Source organism: Physeter macrocephalus, chromosome 20, assembly GCF_002837175.3.
Source record: "Physeter macrocephalus isolate SW-GA chromosome 20, ASM283717v5, whole genome shotgun sequence".
Lineage (NCBI taxonomy): Eukaryota > Metazoa > Chordata > Mammalia > Artiodactyla > Physeteridae > Physeter > Physeter macrocephalus.
The window spans coordinates 13,722,245-13,743,719 of record NC_041233.1 but is presented as its reverse complement, the minus strand read 5'-3'; the positions used below and the strand labels follow the sequence as shown (position 1 = coordinate 13,743,719).

Genomic DNA, 21,475 nt, shown 5'->3' with positions numbered 1-21,475 from the left:
GGCAACGTCTGAACAGTTGCCTACCAACTGGGGTCTTTGTATAGGTGTCCTTCTGGTCCTACCACCTACCTGCTGCTTAAACAAGCCATTTAATTCTTTTTAATTTATAACTGAGGATATAAAAGAAATTGAGAAGAGGCAGGATGTTAAAAAGCCAATTAGTGGTAAAATAAGGCCTTAGCAGAGGCTGACCCAGGTGCAAATGCAACTGTCAAAATCTCAGGAAACTGCCTCTGTGTGCCTCAGTTTCCTCATCTATAAAATGGTTATGTTAACAATGGCATCTACCTCATCCGCTGTTGTGAGGCTTAATTGAGACAATGTGTTTGAAATCTCCTAGCCTAACCCATTGCCTGCCACATGTGAAGGCCATAATACATGTTGATTCCTATTTCTTTTGAGGTTTTACTCTATTTCTTAGCCCCTCTGGGCAGTTTGAAGAGAAATGGCTTGCAATAAAAGAGAACTGATTGCTAGGAGTGAACAGGGTTAATTAACTTTTCCCAAGAAAGAAATGTGTTCCTGAAATAAATGTATAATATATTGATTAAACCTTTCAAATCGGAGTCACTTTTAAATAGACTAAGCAAAGTCTGTTTTGTGCCAAGTAAATGATCACCCCCTCATGTACTGTGTTGAAGTTCTTAGAGTAGACGCCCATACTTGACTTTTCATTATCCTCTCCTCTGGGTATCAAAGATTAGGGACTAATAATTCCATTCCCAACAGACAGTTCAGTGAGGATGGCTTAAACAAAGCAGGTTGCCCTTAATAACCTTCCTTGTAAAAACACTGAATTTCACTATATTCTGGGGTCTCTGGGAAATTCAGAGAGCACCGGGCAAGACTTGGTCCCCAAAGGGAGTATAAAACTAGCGAGGAAACTAGCGAGGAAGAGTAGGAATATCCAATGTACTAAAACTCATCTGGGGAGCCTCGGAAGGGAGAACAAGTATTGGAATCTGAAGATGGTTTCTTGGAAGAAACTGAGGGACAGAGGGGTATGTTTGCATGTATAATTTTTTTCTAATGTTCTGTTTCTTGAGGGATAACACAAAGAGACAGCCTTTGCAATAGAATGTGGGTCCCTCTTTCCCAGCCCTGCAAACCTTCAGGAACCCATTAGCTGAGAACTCCTTGAGGACTAAGGACACATTGTTGCCATCTTTGTATCCCCAGCCCTTAGTACACAGACAGCCTCCTCGGTGAAGGTTTATTAAATGAACAGGCCCCTAAGGTACCTGGACACATCAATACCTTTATCTCCTAATTGCCTCTTTATAAGCTTGGAATAAGGAGGTTTAAAACACAGTAATTTTAAGAGGCTGACTGAAAACACGTTGCGGGCCCGCACCAGGTTGGTTGTGTTCGCTGTCACCTCCTCAGAGCTTGACAGGGTACCTGACACACTGTATGTAGACACTAAATAAGTACCTTTTACGTGCATGCATGAATACTGCCCCTGGTCCTGTCCTCAAAGCTGAAAGTCAGCCTGGAAGAGTAAGAAAGAGTTCACGAGGAAGGATGGGCTGTCGCGGGCATCCAAGAATTCTGACAACCCACGAGCGGCCAGAAGTCAATTTCACTTCCTCACTCAGCCAATTTGTAGGCCGCTGTAAATCGCCTACTTACTCGGGTCGGGGGGGTGGGGGGCAGCCCATGTGACCTTACCGCCCCCTGCGGGGACCCCCACGAGCCAAGTCACAGAGGAAGAAGGTAACCCAGAAGGGGGAGCCGGCCAACACGTGCAGCGCCCAGGGGAGGAGGAGGCTGGGCTAACGCAGCCCTTAGTCAGCAGCTGGGCTCGGTTTTGAAACAAAAGCCCATGTCCTCCCTCGGAGTCCGCGGCCGGTCAGCTCCTAGGGGGAAGAAAACCATGCCGCCCAGCCGGTTAGTGGCCCAACTTACTTTTCCGGAGCCTGGGACAAAGGGCCAGCAGTTGTACGGGAATGGGTGGAGTGCTGGGGACAGAGGACGGGGTGGGGTGGAGGGGGGGGGCGGCTGGTCGTCCTGCCCCTCCCCGCCCGGCCGCTAGCGAGCGGGGCTGGGGTCTGCCAGGCACTGCGCACGTCAGCCCCGGGCAGTCTGCCTCCGAGCCCGGGCCCCCCCCGGGGCCGCGTCAAGCCTAGGCACCTTTGCAACCCGCGCCCCAGCGCACAGACACACCAGGCCCCGGTTTCATGAATGAAATCCAACCGTGTGGCTATAAATAGCCGCGAAGGCTGCTAACGTCACGGAGCGAGCGGCGGCCGCCAAGGCGGCGGAGCTGGGCGCCGAGCGCTCTGTTCCGCCCGGCCGGCCAGCCAGCCTGAGAGCCGGGTGGGGGCGGGAGGAAAAGGGGAGGGCTGGGGGGCGGCGGCGGAAAGGGGCGAGCCCCTCCGGCCCCGCACCGGGAAGAGCGGCCGCGGCGCCGGGCGAGCCCGGGAGGCGAGGCAGTGCCATGCTGCCTTTGTGCAAAGTTGGGCGGCGGGCGGCGCGCCGCGCGCAGGGGCCCCGCACACCCGCGACCGCGCGCAGTCGTGGCTGCTGCTGAGTGGCGGGGGCCAGCGCCCCCCCCGCCCCCCGCTCCCCCAGCCCTTGAAGGCGGAGAGAGCTGGCGTCTCGCTCGGCTTCAGGGTAGGTTCTGTGTCGTGAGTGCGCTATGCTGTGAAACTTCTTCTCCGAGCGGCCGCCGCGGTGCCCCTCTCCACCCGCCCCGGCCCCGGCGGGTGGCCTGTGGGAGCCCCGGGCCGCGCGCCACGCGGCGGGCAGCGTCCCGAGCGAGAGTCGTGGGACCGAGCTGCTCTGGGAGCCGCCCTCGCCTGTCTCGCGAGGCCGGGAGCCCCGCCATCAGAGGCAAGCAGAAGAGATTCCTAGGAGCGCCCGTCCAGCCGCACCCCTAACTTGGAGCTGAGAAAATGCACAACAGGCACCCTTAGCAGGCGGGCTGCGCCGGGACGGCGCGGGGGGCGGGGTGCCGCGCAGACCAGAGGGCTCTTTTCCTTGGAAGGACGGTGGTGGGGGGCCGGAGGAACTGCAGAGGGGGATACCCGAGCCCCTTGGGCGCTTGCACCCCCCTGACCGGTCAGCCCAGAGTTCGGCGCTCCCCACCACCAGCCGGTGTCCATGGAGTCTGTTGTGAGTTGCTGTGACAACAGTAGGAGCTGCCATGAGGGGCTGGCAAAACACCTTACCTTGTCTCTGCGCGCTCAGCTTTCGGGGAGAAAAACGGGGGGTGGGGATATGCAGACAGGGAATCCAACCCCCACTACAGAAGACGAAGTGGAAGGAAGGCCCAACTATGTAAAAATGGACCCCCCCGATCCTACTGTTCGCTCTGCCGTTTCTACCCTCTGCAGTATCAGACATCTCAACTGAGAAGCAGTGTCAATATTTAGACTTGGACAAGCCAGAAAGTTAGAGGGGAGCGCCAGGCGCAGGGTTCTGACTTGGTTTTGCACGTCAGCACACGAGCTGTGCCTTTCGAGCTGACTGCACACGTTTGCTGGGGTTGGGGGCGGGGAAAGGCACGAAGATCGGTATATACACAAAGGCACCCAGACCTAGGAAGACCTAGGAAGTTAAGACCAGAGGAGCCGCCTTGACTTTGAACTTCCCCCAACCCGTGCTGTTCACGCAGCCCTGTTGAACCCCAGCCAGACGCTCAGCTTGAGGTTTCACTAGTTTGGGGCTCCCCACCACCAACCGGGGCAGTGCTGCTTATTCTACACCGTATTGTGGATCCTCTCTAAGCTGCAGAAGTATGTTATCAGTAGTTTGCATCTCTGTATAACTGTGTTCTCGCTATCAGCAGATATAAATAGCCAATAGGCTGTGTGTGCAGCAGACGCTAGGCTTTTCTAAACATACAGATAAGTTTGTTTAAAAACACTCTTCAGAAATTTGGAATTATATTTCATTTCCGGTAACTGTGTAGATGCCCAAGAGGGTCACTGATTGCTAGAAAAGAAACACAAGCTCTTTTCAATGTAAATAATGTCTACACATCGCTCCACAGGTGAAGTGTGGGCAGCAAATTATTCTTCAACTGGGTTTCCTCTGACATGCCTGGATTGTATTTGGACGTATTCGTGGGAAGGGGATTTAACTTGTTCATCCCAGCGTGGAAGACTTTGAAAACTCAGGCGGAAGCAATGAAATCATAGTACTCTAAGCTTGCCCCGTTGATTGCTGTTTTGAGCGGAGCGTAAATTTAAGTACATAGGGGCTATGTGTGATCAAAGAGGTGGAAATAGAAACATAGGTAGTTTGATGTCACTGGCACAACAGCATAACTTATTAACTATACAAATGTAATCAAATAGTAAAAACCAGAATCATTTGGACTTTTACTTATGATAATATGGTCAAAAAAATGCTATTTTGGAGGAATAGCATGTCCACTTCGTTGACTTCCGTATTGTTAAATGCCTCTAAGGTTTTCCTTGTTCCTATTCCTGAGTTTGTGGTTAAATGCTTTTTTCTGTATCATCCCCAAAGGCTCAGAAACAGACTTTCAGAAATGCTGCAAAAAGTTAACCTAGCTATTTCAGGATATATATGACCCCAAGAAATGCCATTTTAACACTGACACTTGGCAAAAGTAAAGCAGATTCTGCCCTTTTGGGGGGAAAATAGGAAAACAATGTATGTTAAAAATGTCAGTGGCTCCCCATGTGCTCCTAGCAAGCAGTAGGATTTATAAAGTATTTCTCTCTTTTGTGTAGGTAAGTCCAGCTGTGAGCAAGGTGTTCTGTTCTTCACTTCCAGCAAGCCAGGTCAGTGTTCTTTGTGCAAACCCATGACCATAAATTGCTGACACCCTGTGTCTAATTCTGAGCATGCATTTCAGAACAAGTTTCTTAGTCATCTGTCTGAAAATGGTTTGTCTTTGTCATGTTTTTATTGACTCAATTATGAATATCACAATTTCAATGATTATTAAAATTATTCTATTTACTCTGTGAGCAAAATGGTACTAAAATGGGCCTTGAATCAGTTTGTTCGTTATAAGACTTTTCATTTTCACTTTGGGGATCCAAGTGGTGCCCAGATAGCTGGAGATACTGGGGATTTGGGTGCTTGATAATTAAGATTTTACATCTATGCTAATCTTAGCGCTCTAAAGCTGAAAGAAAATTGATACAATAATACTTGACATTTTTGAGCATGAACCAAAGTTCGGGTAACGTGCCACATTCTTTATACTATGTTCTCAATCTGCATCAAAAAAATCCCTGTTAGGTGTAACTACTCCCTTGGTCGCCAAAGGACAGGTGAGGAATTGAAAGTTCAGAGAGGTTAGGTAATAGGTTCAATTCCTGCTTCTCTAGTAAATGGAAGAAATAATATTATTTTTCAAGTGCTGTCTTACTCCAAAACCTAAATTCTCTGATTGGAAAAATCTTATCTCCAGTAGAGAAACTGGGACCACGAAAGGTTAAGCGACTTGCCTAAGATAACTTGGTAATTACAGCTTATGTAGTAACATTCAGTGGCACAGCTGTTACAAAAGAATAAATTCCATTCTCTTAAGTATTGTAAAACAGCAAAATATTAAGTATTCGTATGTACTTTCTGGCATGGCTCTGTCAAAAATTTAAGAAAGTTTTTACCATGGGGTCTCTGGTTTTAAGGATCTCACAAACAGATTTAAAAGACAAGATATTAAACATTCATGTAGGAAAAGTGAGAAAATAAATCAAGATCATACATGCCAGAAGTCTGAACTGAGGGTCAATGGTACATTTACGAGAAGTTCAGCATTTTCCACCCTGTGGGACTACTTTGCAATTCTATGTATGCATGGAAAAATATTTCCAAGCACATTTTTGTCAGGATAGATAATAAAAGGGTGAGAGATTGAAGAAAGACAGAATGTAGAATTTCAAACCAAGAGGGAGACATGCATTCATTTAGAACTGCTAAATTACAGTATCTCAAACTCAAGGTGTTATTGCTTCAAAAGCATTGAAACAAAATTGTGAGCTGTCTGAATCTTCACAGCATCAATGAGAAAGCATTACAATTTGGCATACTGTATTCTTTCTGAAACCTCAGTTTGTCTGATATGTGCCACGTAGACAGATTTGGATACCTAATAGTTAAATACCAACTAAAGTCCTGAAAATGGCCAGTATTTAAAGATTAAGCAGGACATTTTCAGCTTTGCCGGGGTTGACAACCGTCTCCTTCCCCCCTGTCATACTCCCCTCCTACTTTTTGTAAAATAATTTGTAACAGTTGTTAATCCTTCTCAGAGAGTATTATATGAAGGGATAATAAAAAATAAAATGGGGAATAAATTACTAGAGAAAGCTTTACTATATCATCTTTTTTAATGTACTGAAAAACCCCAACTCAAGCTAATAACCCTAAAAGCTTAATTAGTTGAGATACTTTTAAGCATTTAAGGGGTTGCTATAAGCTGTCCTATTACACCTTTGTCCTGTAAAAGTTGTTATATAGTGTATCATTACAAAATAGATCATAAGGGCACTGTTAGACTGGGAAGACCCCATTACAGGTTAAGGCCTCATTATCAACTGATATTTGCTTAGCTATGTCCATGGTATGTCGTAAATTATCCGTATAACAACTATAAACGTATAATTACTTAAAGAGTAAAATTATACTCTGAATCATATAATGTTAGCACCAAAAGAAGCTTCAGAATGAGCATGGTATCTCTAGTAGTAATTTAATTAGCAATCATTTGTTTGCTTTTTTGAACTTCAGAGGCTTTGGTTAATACGCTTGACTTACCTTAAAACGTACCTGGAAATATTTGACACTTTACTATGTTTTTTGCTCAGGAAATTTACCTGTAGAAAACAGGAATTTTTTCTTTAACCTTTCTATTGGTCTTCCTTTTAGAAAACAGGCAGTTCAACCTCCTCATTATGTGAAGGATAGGGTTCAAAGAGTACAGGCGATTTGAATCTGGTTCTTGTGTTCATCTTCTTTTGTTCACCCAGGTTTCCCACCAACCTGGCAACACCAAAACAAAATTTGGACGGGGAAGGAAAAATAAGTCACAAAAAGTGTGGTGTATGTAGAAAGGGGGACGGGGCGGGAGAGTGTTTGAGTGCTGGGGGAGGGGATGGGGAAAGGGAGAGCTTTGGCAGGAAGGGCAAGAAGCAGTCACTCAAACGGATGGGATGTGTATGGATTGGTTATTGATATGTCAGCATCAAAATTGTTTGTGTTTTTTGGTGGGGCTTACAAACAAAGTAAAGTCACCTCCTCCTAGAATCTTTTGCTCTTTGTGCGCATTGGGCAAAAACTGGGAAATAGGCAAAAAGAAAAAAAAAAAAGCCACTGAAATGAAATGTGGGTCTGACAGGCACTCTTTCCAAATGTCCCAGGACACTCCTGTCTTCAGACACTCCTTCCAGCTGTCCTGTCAAATACATCAGCATTTCTCTTATTAGAAGGTTTTACAAAGAAAGAAAGAGATAGATGCCCGTAGGTCCAGAAGAAGCATGACTACATTTCTCCACTCTGCACCTGAGTTTGTTATTGCATAGACACAGATTAATGGCAAGTTCCCAGCGCTCATGAGGTACAGTCTCAGGCTCCATCCCTCCGTGGAGAAATTTCCTTTGAATTGTTACCCAGTGGTAGTCCAGACCCCTAATGACCACAGGAATAACAATAACCAGTAATTATTATGCTCCTACTAGATGCCACACACTTTACTGCATTACAGCTAATATTCATTATTAATTCCAATTTTACAGAAGCCTAAGGGAAACTCAGATATGTTAAGTCAGAGAACTAATTGGAGGTAGAGCTTGGATTTGTACCCAGATCTGTCTAAGAACTTGAATATATATTTGTTCTAAATATATCCTGGGAGAAAAAAAATGCTTTAAAAACATTAAATTCCAGGTTACTCTTGCAGATGGTAGAGTACAGGAGTTAAGTAATTATTCTTGTAGGGTTTTTTGAATTTTGGTGTTTTTTTTGTTGTTTCTCTTTCATATTTGGTAACTTGAACCACACAGCAGTCTTGTCTGGACAGACTTGTTAACTCTTCAGGTCATTTCTAATATATTTTGATGGAAATCACCATTGTAAGCAGTTGAGTCATGGAAGGTTGAATCATGGACCCAGAAAGGTTCTTAAGGATACTTAATCCAGCCTCATGTAGGTGAAAAAAATCTGCCACCCAGAGAAGCAACGTAACTCACCACTCTTACAGTTCATAAGTGGCACAGCTGGAACCGAACCCAGGTTTCCAAGGCCCAGCCCAGGGCTCAATTCTATTACATAACACTGCCTGAAACGTGCCAAGTCTTCCGAAGCCTCCAACTTAGCCCAAATTACAGCTCTCAAGTTTGAAATACATCTGAAACCTAATATACATCCAGAAATGGGTGATAAGAGGATTCCAGCAATGTAAAGATAAGGTGGGTATTAGGAGAAGCCTCACTTATCTTCACTGACACCAATATAGACCAGTCTTACCTCGTATTCCAAACATAACAGCTCCATACTGATCCCTTCCCAGCTGTCTTTGTTGAGATACCTGTTTTCATCAAGTATGGAGCCTTTTAATTTTGTCTGTGGAGTTCTGGCTTTTTATTAACTATGTGATGCGGGTGACATACTTCTTTGAACCTTATTTTGCTCATCTGTAAAATGCTAACAGTATCACCTCTGTCAGAGGATTATGAGGATGCTGTGAAATCACACATGTAAAACAAATAGTAGGTGCTCAACAAGGGTGAGTTCTCTTCCTAGCCTTGCTAAAGTATCTTAAGGGAAAATGTTATAACACATAAGGGCATTCATGTCATTTTGCTGCTAAATGTTCTTCAGTCATTTGAAGTCTGATATTGCAAGGGATGATGACAGTGACCTTTTTTCTTGGGTGAAAATGGGCCCAGTCGTGTCTCAGTACCAGTGGCGTGCGTCTCTGAGTACCGGTAGCGTGGGCACGCCTGGGTACAATTACATTTGTCTTCTTCATGCTCTAGGGTTGCCAGGGTTTACTTGAATTATTTTATTGCTTCGGTTTCTGCCTCAGACTAATACCAAGCTCCTCTTGGAGACTTGTGTCTCTCATTTCCTTCCAGACACTATTTAAGTATCTAACGTGTTTTCCACATAGACCTTTGCATCTCAAAGCATCCACTATGTTTTCAGCCAAATAACTAAGAAATATTTCCAGAGAATAGTGTTGCCAGTAAAACATTTTTGCTTTCAATTTCAAAACATGTGAGAGTTTCCTCCCATCATTTCAATTAACTCTAGTATTGAATCTTTCCTGTGCCTTGGCCCTGTCTTTTCTCTTTGCCCTGGGTTGCTGACTGCTTTATTGATTGGGAAAAACATAAGCACTACAATTTCCCCCTTTCACCCTCAGCACTTGATAGCTGCCCTGGCCTAAATTACATCTCTGGGAAGTGTTTCCTCACACTCCTCTCTCCAGCTACCACACTTTGTCATGTGGCACTTGCTGCCCTGCTTTGGGTTTTAGGAACCAGGCCTTTGGCAATGTGTCCTATTCATCATATACATGCAGGAAAGCTACTGATACAATTATTTTCTTACTTGTACTTTTCCCCCCTTTTTGACATTAATAATCCAAGTGGCCTAGAACAGCCTTTATTTTCCTAGTGGCTCAGTTTCCCTTTTCAGTATTTGACAGATGTGACAAATGGCAAGATGTATGTCCTTTTCTTCAGGCTTAGGTGTAGCAATTAGTTGTTTTCCCCAGGGCTATGGCTCAACTGGTGCGAGATGCTTACAGAGCACCAACTGCTAGATTGTTACTAGTCTCAAATCGGTTATATAAGTTTCAGTTCATACTAAGAAGTTTATTTTTAAAGCAGTGCTTCTCAAACTTTAATGTACATACACATCACCTGGGCATCTCTATAAAAAGCAGATTCTGATTCAGAAGTTCTAGGATGAGACCTGAGATGATGCGTTTCCCAGGGGCTCCTCACTGATGCCAGTGCTACTGGTCCGAGGACCACATTCTGAGTGGTGAAATATACTGTACTCTCTAAAGTATAGTCATTACTCTATCTTATGCTGAAGCTCATGCCCTGGAGGCTGTAAGGCTCCCATCTCATTTTGTTTGCTTCTTTCTTAAATTATAATAGAGAGTCATGGAATCTTAAACTTGAAAGGGATATGCTGGTAAATCAACCAGCACTCTGGGGAAAAAAGGAATGCATTTACGTGCATACATAAGTTGATTATAAATTTTACTGACAAAGGATGTGTGTAGCATACAATTTATAAATAATAATAAAATAAAGAATACTCTGTTGTGAACTCTAGCTAGCTAATTGGGTCTCACAAAACACTTGTTGGTTTTTGAGAACTCACCTATGGTACAGCTGATGAGTGTAATTCCCATATAAATGTTGGCTGATATTTTCCCTTACGTTAATGAGTAAGATAAAAGTGAAATAACAAAGACATATGTCAGAACTGTACACATTCATCAAAGATATGAATGACTTCTTTGCTGAACCAGATAATAGCTTTTAAATACTATAAAGATATTTCCTTAAATGTACTAGTCATAATGTAACAGCTAAACATATTACACACTTTTAAGTTTAATCCTCATTATTAACATTTTAAAATCATTTTCTTAAGTCAAGACAATCAACAGAACAATAAAGCAAGCCCTGATGTGAAGCGGTTGCCAATTTCACTGGTATAAATACTCCCATCATGGCCAATGTGAAGCCACCATTGTGACTGAGCTGGAATTGGAAAGAGATGGTACAGAAGCACACCATTATATAGCATTTCCACCATACAGATAAAATTTGCATAAATCACCTCAAAATATAGATAACAGTAAAAGAAATACAAAGTGGTGAGTTCTGAGTATTTAGTACCTTTGTTTTTAGTATACTTTATTTAATTGAAACTTTATCTACCTTAATTTTCAATACGGACCCTATTTTAACAGGCTTGCAAAAGTCCTGAAAATTTAACAATTGGTTCGTGGGCTAGTAGAGGCTGGCTTCAGCACACCCCTGGATATGGACCACCTGGTCCCAGTGAGTCTCAACCTCTGCTATACACTGGAACACCCCCAGGAATTTATAACGTACAGTTTTAGTAAATTCATGTTAGGGCCCAGGGATCTGAATTTTAAAAACATTTTTATTGAACTGTATCTTATTTAAAGAAAAATACACAAATCATAAGTATATAACTTAAAGAATTATCACAAACTGACCACACACCTTCACCTAATCTAACCAACACCTAAATATAGAAACAGAACGTCACCAGCACCCAGAATCCCTTCTTAAGCCCCTATTCAATCACTACCCAGTCGAGGCAACCACTGCCTTGACTTCTAATACCAGGGATTAGTTTTGCCCGGTTGTGAACTTTTATATAAATGCAATCTCTTTTGTGTCTGGCCTCTTCCCCTCAATATTATGTTTGGAAGATTCATTATAATGTATGCAGCAGTAGTTCATCCACTGTTTTTTAAAGAAACTCTTCAATTTTATCTTTTTTAAAATTTTTATTTTATTTATTTATTTGGCTGCACCAGGTCTTAGTTGCGGCACGTGGGATCTTTGTTGCGGCATGCGGGCTCTTTTATTTGCAGCATGTATGTGGGATCTAGTTCCCCGTCCAGGGACTGAACCCGGGCCCCTGCATTGGGAACGTGGAGTCTTACCCACTGGACCAGCAGGGAAGTCCCAGTTCATCCATTTTTAGTGCGGTATAATATTCCATTGTGTGAACAGGCCTCTATTATTTCTATATCCATCATACTGTCGATGGTTTGTTTCCAGTTGTTGGCTATTACGAATAGTGCTACCAAGGACATTCCTGTGCAGGCAGCAGTATTTGAAACAAAACAAATTCCCCCAGTGATTCGAATGAGCAGCTGATTTCTTGACTGCCTTCTCTATAATTTCCCCTCCTGTCTTTTATTTCTCATATGATGTGACCAAAGCTATTGCTTCTTTCGTGTGAATATACTTTTAACACCTTAAGCCGTGAAGCTGTGTGCTTCCATTCATTACAGCATGTTCTCCTGGCTCTTTTCAATATAGGTTCACCAACACCCCCTTTCATCAAGACATCTGCTCTTGTGCACTCTAAATAGGGATGAGATTTGGCCTCACGTCAACAGCATGGAGGAATATTAGACATGGTGGAGATGGAGCCAAGGCTAAATTTGGCAGCTGATCGTTAAGGCTCCTGGAAAGAGGCTTCAAGGAAGGGAAATTGTTTCCCTTTGTGTGTATCAAACAAAAATCAACAGCAAACCTTTGGAATATTTCCGATTCTAAATTTTTTAAAAACTGATTTATTTGAAGTAGACCAGGGACTCTCTTCTGACATGAGAACTGACATCTCTCAAAGTCTCATGACTTGATCTGGAAAGAGTACAGAAGGAGGTGTTCCCGTGGGCTTGTTCTACACCTAGTGTGCAGCCGGTGTAGCCTTGCTGCATTGTTCTAGGCTGAGTGGCTGTGTAATTTGTGTCTTTGGGCCTATTGAGATATTAGTTCCTTTGACAGAAGTCGAGGGAGCTGAATAACCAGGAGCTCCAAGATGATGCTGTTGATGGAGTAGGATGGGTGCTCAGAATGGAAAGAAAGGTGCCAACAGCAGCAAGGCTGTTTCCTGCCATATGAAAGGCACGTCACTTACAGCTTTCATGATATGCAGAGAAAAAGTAAAGAATAGACACTAATTCCACATAATGAAAGAAGAATGTATTCCCACACACATAAATATCATAGTCCCTGGTTTTCCTACCTCCCCACCTTCACTTTTTTGTAAAATGTCTTTGTTTTAAAATAACACATGTTCATTATAGAAAAGATGGAATATGTATGTAGATAAGAAAAAAAGAAAAATTAAATCAGTTATAATCGCAGTTGGCATTAGTATATTAATGTATCTCTAGCCCAAATACTTTTGTGTATTTAGGTACATAATTTTTTTTAGGTACGTGATTTTTAAGGAATGGTGTTACTCATGAATCTCTGACTAAAACAATAAATAAAAATAACATATTTTGAACTGCTATATACTCTCCCATTATATGGACACTTTAAAAATCCCTCCCCTGTGGTTGGATTTCTAAAATTGTTTCCAATATTTTGTTTCCACAGTAATAGGATGAACACTCCTTTAATGGAATCTTTTTGTAATCCTAAATATTTTTTTAGGAGTAAAGTCTTATAATTGGATGAAAGTTATGGACATTTTAAAGTCTTTTGAGTGCCAGTGGCACTCCAAAATAATGATACCATCTTCCACTCCCACAAACAGTGCCTCATCCTGCTTTTAAATAATGTACAATCTTTCATGTAATAATTCCTACCTAGAGTTGGAGGGTATAAGAACATGGCCTGAAAATACCAGCTAGAATCCACACATTGCTGGCAGCCAATAACCTCAAATAAAATAAGAGATTTTTAAGGTTTTTGTCCACCAGCATTTTTGCGTTTATGCTCTAATGTTGCTAAGAAATCCTGGGGGGCAGGTGGTGGCGGGGGAGTAGTTTTCTTCATTTGCCTGAATGAGAGCATAAGCTAATCCTAACCGACATGTTATAGTCTCATAAATGATTAAATGCACTTGTTTGATTGTCATCATATCTGAAGGTTTCGCAGCAGGTGGTCTTTCTGGTGCTACAGACGCTAACCCAAGTGACATCTTTAGAGAATACTTGGAATGAACAATTTATGACAGAGGACTATAGAGACTTCTCTATACAAGGACGGATTTTTAAGGGCATCTAGTCTGCAGACTTGATATGAGCTTTCTCAAACGAGCCCTTTGACATCTCTTTTAAGACTTGACCAATATTTTAATTATCAATTCTTGACAAAGCTTCCTAATCCAGCCCTTAGCTAAGGCTCACCCACATGAGGACTACAGGCCCTCCGAAAACAATGTATAGTGTCCTTTGTTGCTTTATATATATTTTTGACTTTAAAAAAGGATATTGAAGTATAACATGCATAGAGAAATGTGTCTAGGTCACAAGTGTACAGTTTGATGAATTTTTGAAAACGGAACATAACGTCTGTAACCAACACCTAGGTCAAGAACCCCACTTCTGGTCACCACCACACTGCACCCTCAGTATGTCTGAACCGCTTCAGATTTCATGTCCTGGGTAAGTCACTCATTTACAGAATTTGATTTTTGACTGAACCCTTCCTTAATATGAGCTGGCTGCAGTCAGCTTTGATCGAACTATCTCCCTTGTAAATGAGAATATGTAGAATCTGCCTTTCCAAGTAAAGATTATAACATTAAATTCATGTACTGAGTGTGCAACGATATTTATGTGTTTGTGATTTGCAGGTATACAAATACACAACAGGCATACAAACGAATTTGGAACTTTTTTCTTTAATGAATATAAAGCTGATTGTACTACATTTATCCAACTTAAAAAAATCTTAACTACATTTGATTACCACAGAATAGCTCATGGGCTAAGTTCCCAACAATTTCTTAAAATTGCTCATTTTCGTTACCATAAGTATTCCCTTTAAACGCTCAGAATTTAAAAGCCAAGAATTTTTCATCTCTTTGAGATAGAATCGTATATTAAGTATCCTGGTTGTCCACAGCTGTCTCTTTTGGCTCAATTGCTATGTCTGATATTCAGCAAGATATCATTTAGGTTCCTATGTTCTTTTTAGTTGAGAGGTTGAGTCAGAAAAAAATAGGTTTAGTAGGCTCACTATGCTTTTTAAATACATGATTTTGAAAAACAATTAATGTATCATAAAAATCATTTTTTTATTATTACTGGAGTGTACCAGTGTACTCTTAGTAGAATTAACCATCAAGGGATATGCTTATGTACTCATTACTTTTTTAAAAATAGTTTTCCCATTATAGAAGTAATACATCTAAGAATATTATTCAGCCAATAAAAAGGAATGAAGTACTAATACATGCTACAACATGGATGAACTTGAAAACATTATGCTAAGTAGAAGAAGACAGACACAAAAGGCCATCTCTTGTATGGTTCCACTTATAAGAAGTGTCCAGAGTAGGAAAATCCAGAGCAACAGAAAGTAAATTAATGGTTTCCAGAGCTGGAAGGAGGAGGGAATGAGAATGTCTGCTAATGGCGCAAGCTTTCTTTTAGGGATGATGAAAATGTTCTAGAATTAGATAGTGGGAATAGGTGTACAACTTTGTGGATATAATAAAAAAAAACACACTGAATTGCACACTTTAAAAGGGTGAGTTTTATGGCATGTGAATTTTATCTCAGTTTACCAAAAAGAGGTAATATATTTTCACTGTAGAAAATGTGGAAACTACAGGAAAGTAGAAAACTGGCAACAAGTTACAGCCCCATGATCCAGCCACAATCACTGGCATCTGTTTAGTGTACTTCCTTCCAATTTATTTTCCATGTATTGTTGCAGGAGGAGGAGACTGGTATTGTTGCCCTTTAGATGGCAAGGGCACAATTTATTAAATTGTAAGTATTCACTTATCAAAACCCACCCATCTCTTCCCCTCCAAACAAAGGGCGGGTCCCCAAGGAAGATCCATTCGTTGGCTGAGGGGAATGCATGTGAGAGAGGCAGAGAGCAATGGCCAGCCCTGTGAGAGGGGATGAAACAACACCTGAAGGGAAAAGCTCTAGGGTCCCGAGAGGCAGAAAGACAGGTTTGAGCAGTTGCCGTGGAGGCAGAACTCTTCAGGGAAAAATCCCAAAGAGACTTTTTAGAAGTTTCGCTGCAAGGTGCCTGATACATTATGTGAACCACATCTCTCTATTCTTCAATCCCTGTATTGTTTTCAAGGCTTTCTAAAAGTCACATTTTTGTCCCTTTTAGATGTGTCACTGTGGTAAGGTGGTACTTAGAGGGAGAGAACAAGGAGGCTTGATTTTATTCAAGTTTCACATATTCATTTTATGTAGTTTTCGTCAACTATATTTCAGATGACTCTCCTGCACTTTCCCCTCCTAGTGATACATTAGCACTTCTCTCAGTTACTGCAAACTTAAGGTAAACGTAATTTTAAATAATGATAATCTTAACAGATCAGACTTACTGAATGTTCTCTTCATGGCTGGCATAGTGATTAAAATATTTTACAAGCATTATCTAATTTCATCTTCACAACAACCATTGAGGGAAGTCATTATCCCCAGTTTACAGATAAGGAAATAGAGGCTTAGAAAGATTAAGCAATTTGCCCAAGATCACATACCAAGTACCTTAAATAATTATCCCCCGACTTATCGTAGACAGGTGGTTTGCAAGTTTTCCTTATTCTTAATAAAGATGTGATAAATATATTTGCTTTTAAAACATTTTCCATTTATAAAGTTATTTCCTTAGATGGGTATTTTTCAAATTTCCAAGTGGTTGAGTTTCTTGGTTGCTGTCATAAAACCTTTCCTCTTAACTTTTTCATTTATTTCTTTGTGGCTAGAGAATTTGGTTGCTATAACTTATGTTTTGAAGGATATTTGTCTTTATGATCAGTCCATATATAGTCAACTTTTATAAATGTGGCAAGAACACTTGAAAAGAAAGCACTCTCATAGATTTTTTTTTAATGTGGGTTATCTATTAACTTAATCCCACTTTCTATGCTATTCAAGCCCTCCGTGTGTTGTGTTTCATTTTTGCTTTCTTCATCTGATGGCGATTCTGATTATTCATCTCATGTCAGTTATTTGCATTAACTTCTCTTTTTACTTATAGAATTTGTCTTCCTTTTCATTACATGCCTTTTAATCTATGAAGGGTCATTATTACTGCTATGCTTCTACTATGAATTGCCCTTTTTTACCTTCTAATTATCTTTTACAGATAATTTTTCTATATAAATTTGAAACCAAAGGCTAAATAACTGTAGGCTGGTCTTATATTATCAGCTGGTTTTGGTTTCCACAGTTCTTTGAAACTGAAATGCCCATTTTTTTCATTTTTAATTATCTCTGGGTGTTTTGGCAAGTATCTTTGAGCAGTTTAATTCCTTAAAGACATTTGAGTTTTTGCCCCGAGTCTTTTTTTTTTAGACCTTTTTTTTTTTTTTTTGTCTGCGTCGGGTCTTAGTTGCGTTACGCGGGATCTTTCGTTGCAGCGTATGGTCTTCTCTCTAGTTGTGGCGCGTGGGCTTAGTTGTCCCGCAGCATGTGGTATGTGGGATCTTAGTTCCCCGACCAGGGATCGAACCCACGTCCCCTGCATTGGAAGGCGGATTCTTTACCACTAGACCACCAGGGAAGTCCCACCCCCTGAGTCTTTAATATCCAAAAATAACTTTATGTTGCCCTCACACTAATATTAATTTGACCTGGTTCACAAATTTGTTATTATATCCTCTTTCTTTGAAAGCTCTGTGGTTTCTATTGCATTAAAATAATGTATTGGTGAAGTATATGGTCATCTGTATTATCATTTTTTCATAGAAATGTTTTTCGCCATTAGTTTTAGAAGATGTTTTGCTAAGATACTTACAGGATTATTATACAATTATTTTTTGCTGAAAAATGTATAGCTTTGGAGTCTTCTTATCTAATCCTTCTTTTTCTCCCCACTACATCCTCCTTTTAGACCTGGGAAAAATTTGTTCTATTAAAGCACATTTTGCAACCTTATTTCTTCAAGAGCCCTACTATCTATGGGATTGCTTTTCAACAGTTAGCCTCTTACCTGATATCTTCCGTTACATCATTTTCAGATGGCCTTCCTTCTATATTTAGAGTTTCTCATGTTTGGCCTCTACCTCAAGAATTCATTTTACTACATTTTCAAGGCCGCTGTTGACTGTTGCCAGTATGGTTTTGAATCTGGCTGACTCACATTCCATTTATACATGGCCTTTACTTACCATGTTCCATTGCCTACTTATATATAGCCTCATCTGCTGTTAGTATACCTGCGTTATCTTCTTTTGCGTGATCAAGTACATGGATAGGATTTTTTTTCTTGTTTCTTAGAGCATATCTACTTCAGTAGAAGAATTTTCTCTATGTCTTTAGCTAATTGCTTGTACTTTTCTTTTTTTAATTAGTTTTAATTGGAGTATAGTTGATTTACAATGTTGTGTTAGTTCCTGCTGTATAGAAAAGTGAATCAGTTATCCACATACATATATCCACTCTTTTTTGTTTTTTTTTTGGCTGCGTTGGGTCTTCGTTGCTGAGCGTGTGCTTTCTCTATTTGCGGTGCACGGGCTTCTCATTGCAGTGGCTTCTCTTGTTGCAGAGCACAAGCTCTAGGCGCACGGGCTTCAGTAGTTGCAGCATGTGGGCTCAGTAGCTGTGGCTCGCGGGCTCTAGAGCGCAGGCTCAGAAGTTGTGGCACACGGGCTTAGTTGCTCCGTGTCATGTGGGATCTTCCCGGACCAGGAATCGAACCCGTGTCGCCTGCATTGGCAGGCAGATTCTTAACCACTGTGCCACCAGGGAAGCCCCTCCACTCTTTTTTAGATTCTTTTCCCATATAGGTCCTTACAGAGTGCTGAGTAGAGTTCCCTGTGCTATAAAGTAGGTTCTTATTAGTTATCTATTTTGTATATAGTAGTGTGTACATGTCAATCCCAATCTCCCAATTTATCCTTTCCCCCACTTTCCCCTTTGGTAACTATAAGTTTATTTTCTACATCTGTGACTCAATTTCTGTTTTGTAAATAGGTTCATTTGTACCATTTTTTTAGATTCCACATATAAGCAATATCATATGATATGTGTCTTTCTCTGTTTGACTTACTTCATTCAATATGAGAATCTCTAGGTCCATCCATGTCGCTGGAAATGTCATTATTTCATTCTTTTTCATGGCTGAGTAGTATTCCATTGTGTATATGTACCACATCTTCTTTATCCATTCCTCCATTGATGGACATTTAGGTTGCTTCCATGTCCTGGCTATTGTAAATAGTGCTGCAGTGAACACTGGGGTGCGTGTATTTTTTTGTGTCCGGGTTTTTAATAGACCATATGTTGAATGGTCACTGTTTAGTCCATCCATATGAAAAAGGATTTATGCTGGCCAAGGACTGAAGTATATTTACATTCCAAATGCTTGGAATAACCTTAGGCTTTCAGGGACCAAGGCAGGGCTCTGTAGAGATCCAGGAATCCACCCAGTCCCCAGCGGACAAGCAAAGCTACTCAGTTTGGTTCGGGTTGAGAGGACTTAGGAGGGTGAGATAAGGACTAACGTGAGGAGTGTCACCACGGAGGATATACCGACGTCCAGCCTTGTTCGCCCTCCCCGCACTCCTTCTGGCGTCAGCATCCCAAGCTCAGTCACTTCTGTTTGCAGTGTCAAAGCTGAAACAGCCTGGTGGAGCCAGCTGAAGGAAGCAAAAACCAGTCTCCCCCATGCTCGGTGCTGTCTGCCCGGCCCAGCCTCAGGAAGGGGCAATGACGGCAGCCTGCCGGTGTCATAATGGCTCTCCAGCGGCTCCACAATCTCCTCTTTCCACCCTGTCCCAGTGAGTCCAGCTCGCATCACTCCAGATCACGGGCATCTGTGGCAAAGAGCCTCCTGCTTCCCTCCAGGCCAACTCTTTTCCCCGTGGAAAAGAGTGACCTTCTCATTTGGCTCCATGGAAGTGAATTAGGCGGAGATCTTTTCAGTTTCTGGTGAATGGATACTTCTTTTTCTTAGTTTCTGGTACTGTTTTGGAGTCTGCTATCTGTACAGAATAAGGTTAATTTTAGTGAGACTTGGGTAGAGGGGGATCCAAGGCATCTGTGCTTTCATGGCTAACTTGCCTTAAGTCCAGCTAATTGCCTTTTGTGATGTGGCTCTTTTAGGCATAGACTGAACTCTGTCTTCCAGACTCATGTTCATATCAGTTATGAATCTTTCTCCCTATGTAGTAGATACATATGCCTCCCTTTTCCTCTTCTTTTTCAGCCAAGCAGTGAATAGAGTTGGAAATCCCTTGAATTAGGATGTCAACGTCTAAAAGTGGATGAGAACTTTATACGTCCCTTATACATAAATATTATCAAGATTCATAAATTGGCTATAGGCACTAGAGCACAGTGAAAGACCACATTCCTTTATTTTTCTAAATCAGATCCAGCCCGAAGCCACTCTTATCTGCCTATATCGGGGCTCCTCCCTGCCCCCTGCCTTCCCGTTTGGTGGAGGGGCCTGGACCTTGGTCCGTGGTGGTTCCCATGGTTACTGATGCTCTTCCTGCTGGGGGAGCCATGGCTGGTGCACTGCCATCTGTCAGAGACAGCTCTCATGATGGGCCACACAGATGTCCCTCAACGTGTTCCTCTGCAGGCTTGGCAACATGCCGCAGCTTTCGAGGCCACGGGCTTAATGATCAGTCACCAGAGACAGCCAAGTGCCAGGTCTCTGCCAGCCCCAGGTGGAAGGTTTCCTAAGGAAGGTGGAATGACTGTGCTTGTATATGCAAGTGAACAGATATTTACGGCAAGCCACATACGGCCAAGGCACCATGAAAACATCTGAGGATTTAAAGGTGAATAACAGTCTCTGTTGTCAAAAGTGCATAATCTTGATGAGGTGGAAATGAGATACATATAAGCCTAACTGTGAATATTACAAAACAAGAATTTGATAAATACCCTAGGAGACAGGATAAAGGGAGAATGTGCTAAGTGCATCTCGTTCCAAAATGAACTTGGATCTGTCTGCTTTGCTCCATCTCTGCTGATTCTACCCTGGTCCCAGCCGCCAACCTTTCCCTCCTGGAGAACTTAGGAGCTTCCTAGCTGGGCCTCGGCCACTGTTCAGAACCCCCCCACACACGCTCTCCACACGGCAGTCTCGGTGAAACCAATGATCCTTTTAAAAAAGCAAATCAGAACCTCTGCTGAAAACACCTCAGTGGCTTCTCACTTCATTGAGAATAACATCCAAACTCCTGACCATGGCCTAAAAGGCCATGTATGACCTGGCCCCTGCCTGCCTTGCAGCCCTCTCTTGCCCCAGTTCCCTACACTTGAGCTTTTCCCACCTGCTTCGTTCCCATCTCATGACGGGGCCCTTCTCATTCTTCAGAGAGCAGGGAAATGGAGCCTCCTCGTGGAGACCTCCCACCCATCATTTCCTCTCATAACCCCTTTCTTTCTCCCTCAGGGAGCTTATCAAATGTACAGTTATGTCCCCAGGTTTAGTGGTCTCTCCCCACCTGACTGTGGGGGTCCCTGAGGGCCAGCAACCGCCCCTGGCCTGTCTGCTGCTGTCCCCCTGTAGGCCTGGCACTCACTAAGTGCAGCCTCTGTTTCTTTAACTGTGACAGCCCGAGTCCTAAGAACTATTTCAGCGGATGGATCAGGGGCACAAGAAAGGGCATTTGAGCAGAAATAATGGCATAATCAACATCTAAGGCGAGGTTACATGGCATGTTTGTAGGCATGGAGCACACACTTTACTTATGGTGGTTTTGAAACCTACCCTGGAATTTGTATGCACCTTTTAAGCTGTTTTCGATTTGTTGTTTATTTTTTCACTGAGACAGCATTTATTAAGGGCAGTGGAGAGAT

The 21,475-nt window shown here is 42.2% G+C and overlaps 1 protein-coding gene across 9 annotated transcripts in view; it reads left to right on the top strand.

Moving 5' to 3' along the window:
- The first annotated feature begins 1,795 nt into the window (after positions 1–1,795).
- Positions 1,796–21,475, top strand: part of RHOBTB1 (Rho related BTB domain containing 1) — a 72,646-nt gene continuing 52,966 nt past the window's right edge. For 2 of the 9 annotated variants that reach the window (XR_003677629.2, XM_028481601.2), the window contains exons 1-2: positions 2,340–2,616; positions 4,707–4,757. The gene's annotated coding sequence lies outside the window, so the exon portion shown is untranslated. Of the gene's footprint in view, positions 1,891–2,338; positions 2,617–4,706; positions 4,758–14,043; positions 14,120–21,475 lie in introns of those variants that run through there. The other 7 variants (XR_003677627.2, XM_024115675.3, XM_024115676.3 and 4 more) reach the window with 6 other exon arrangements.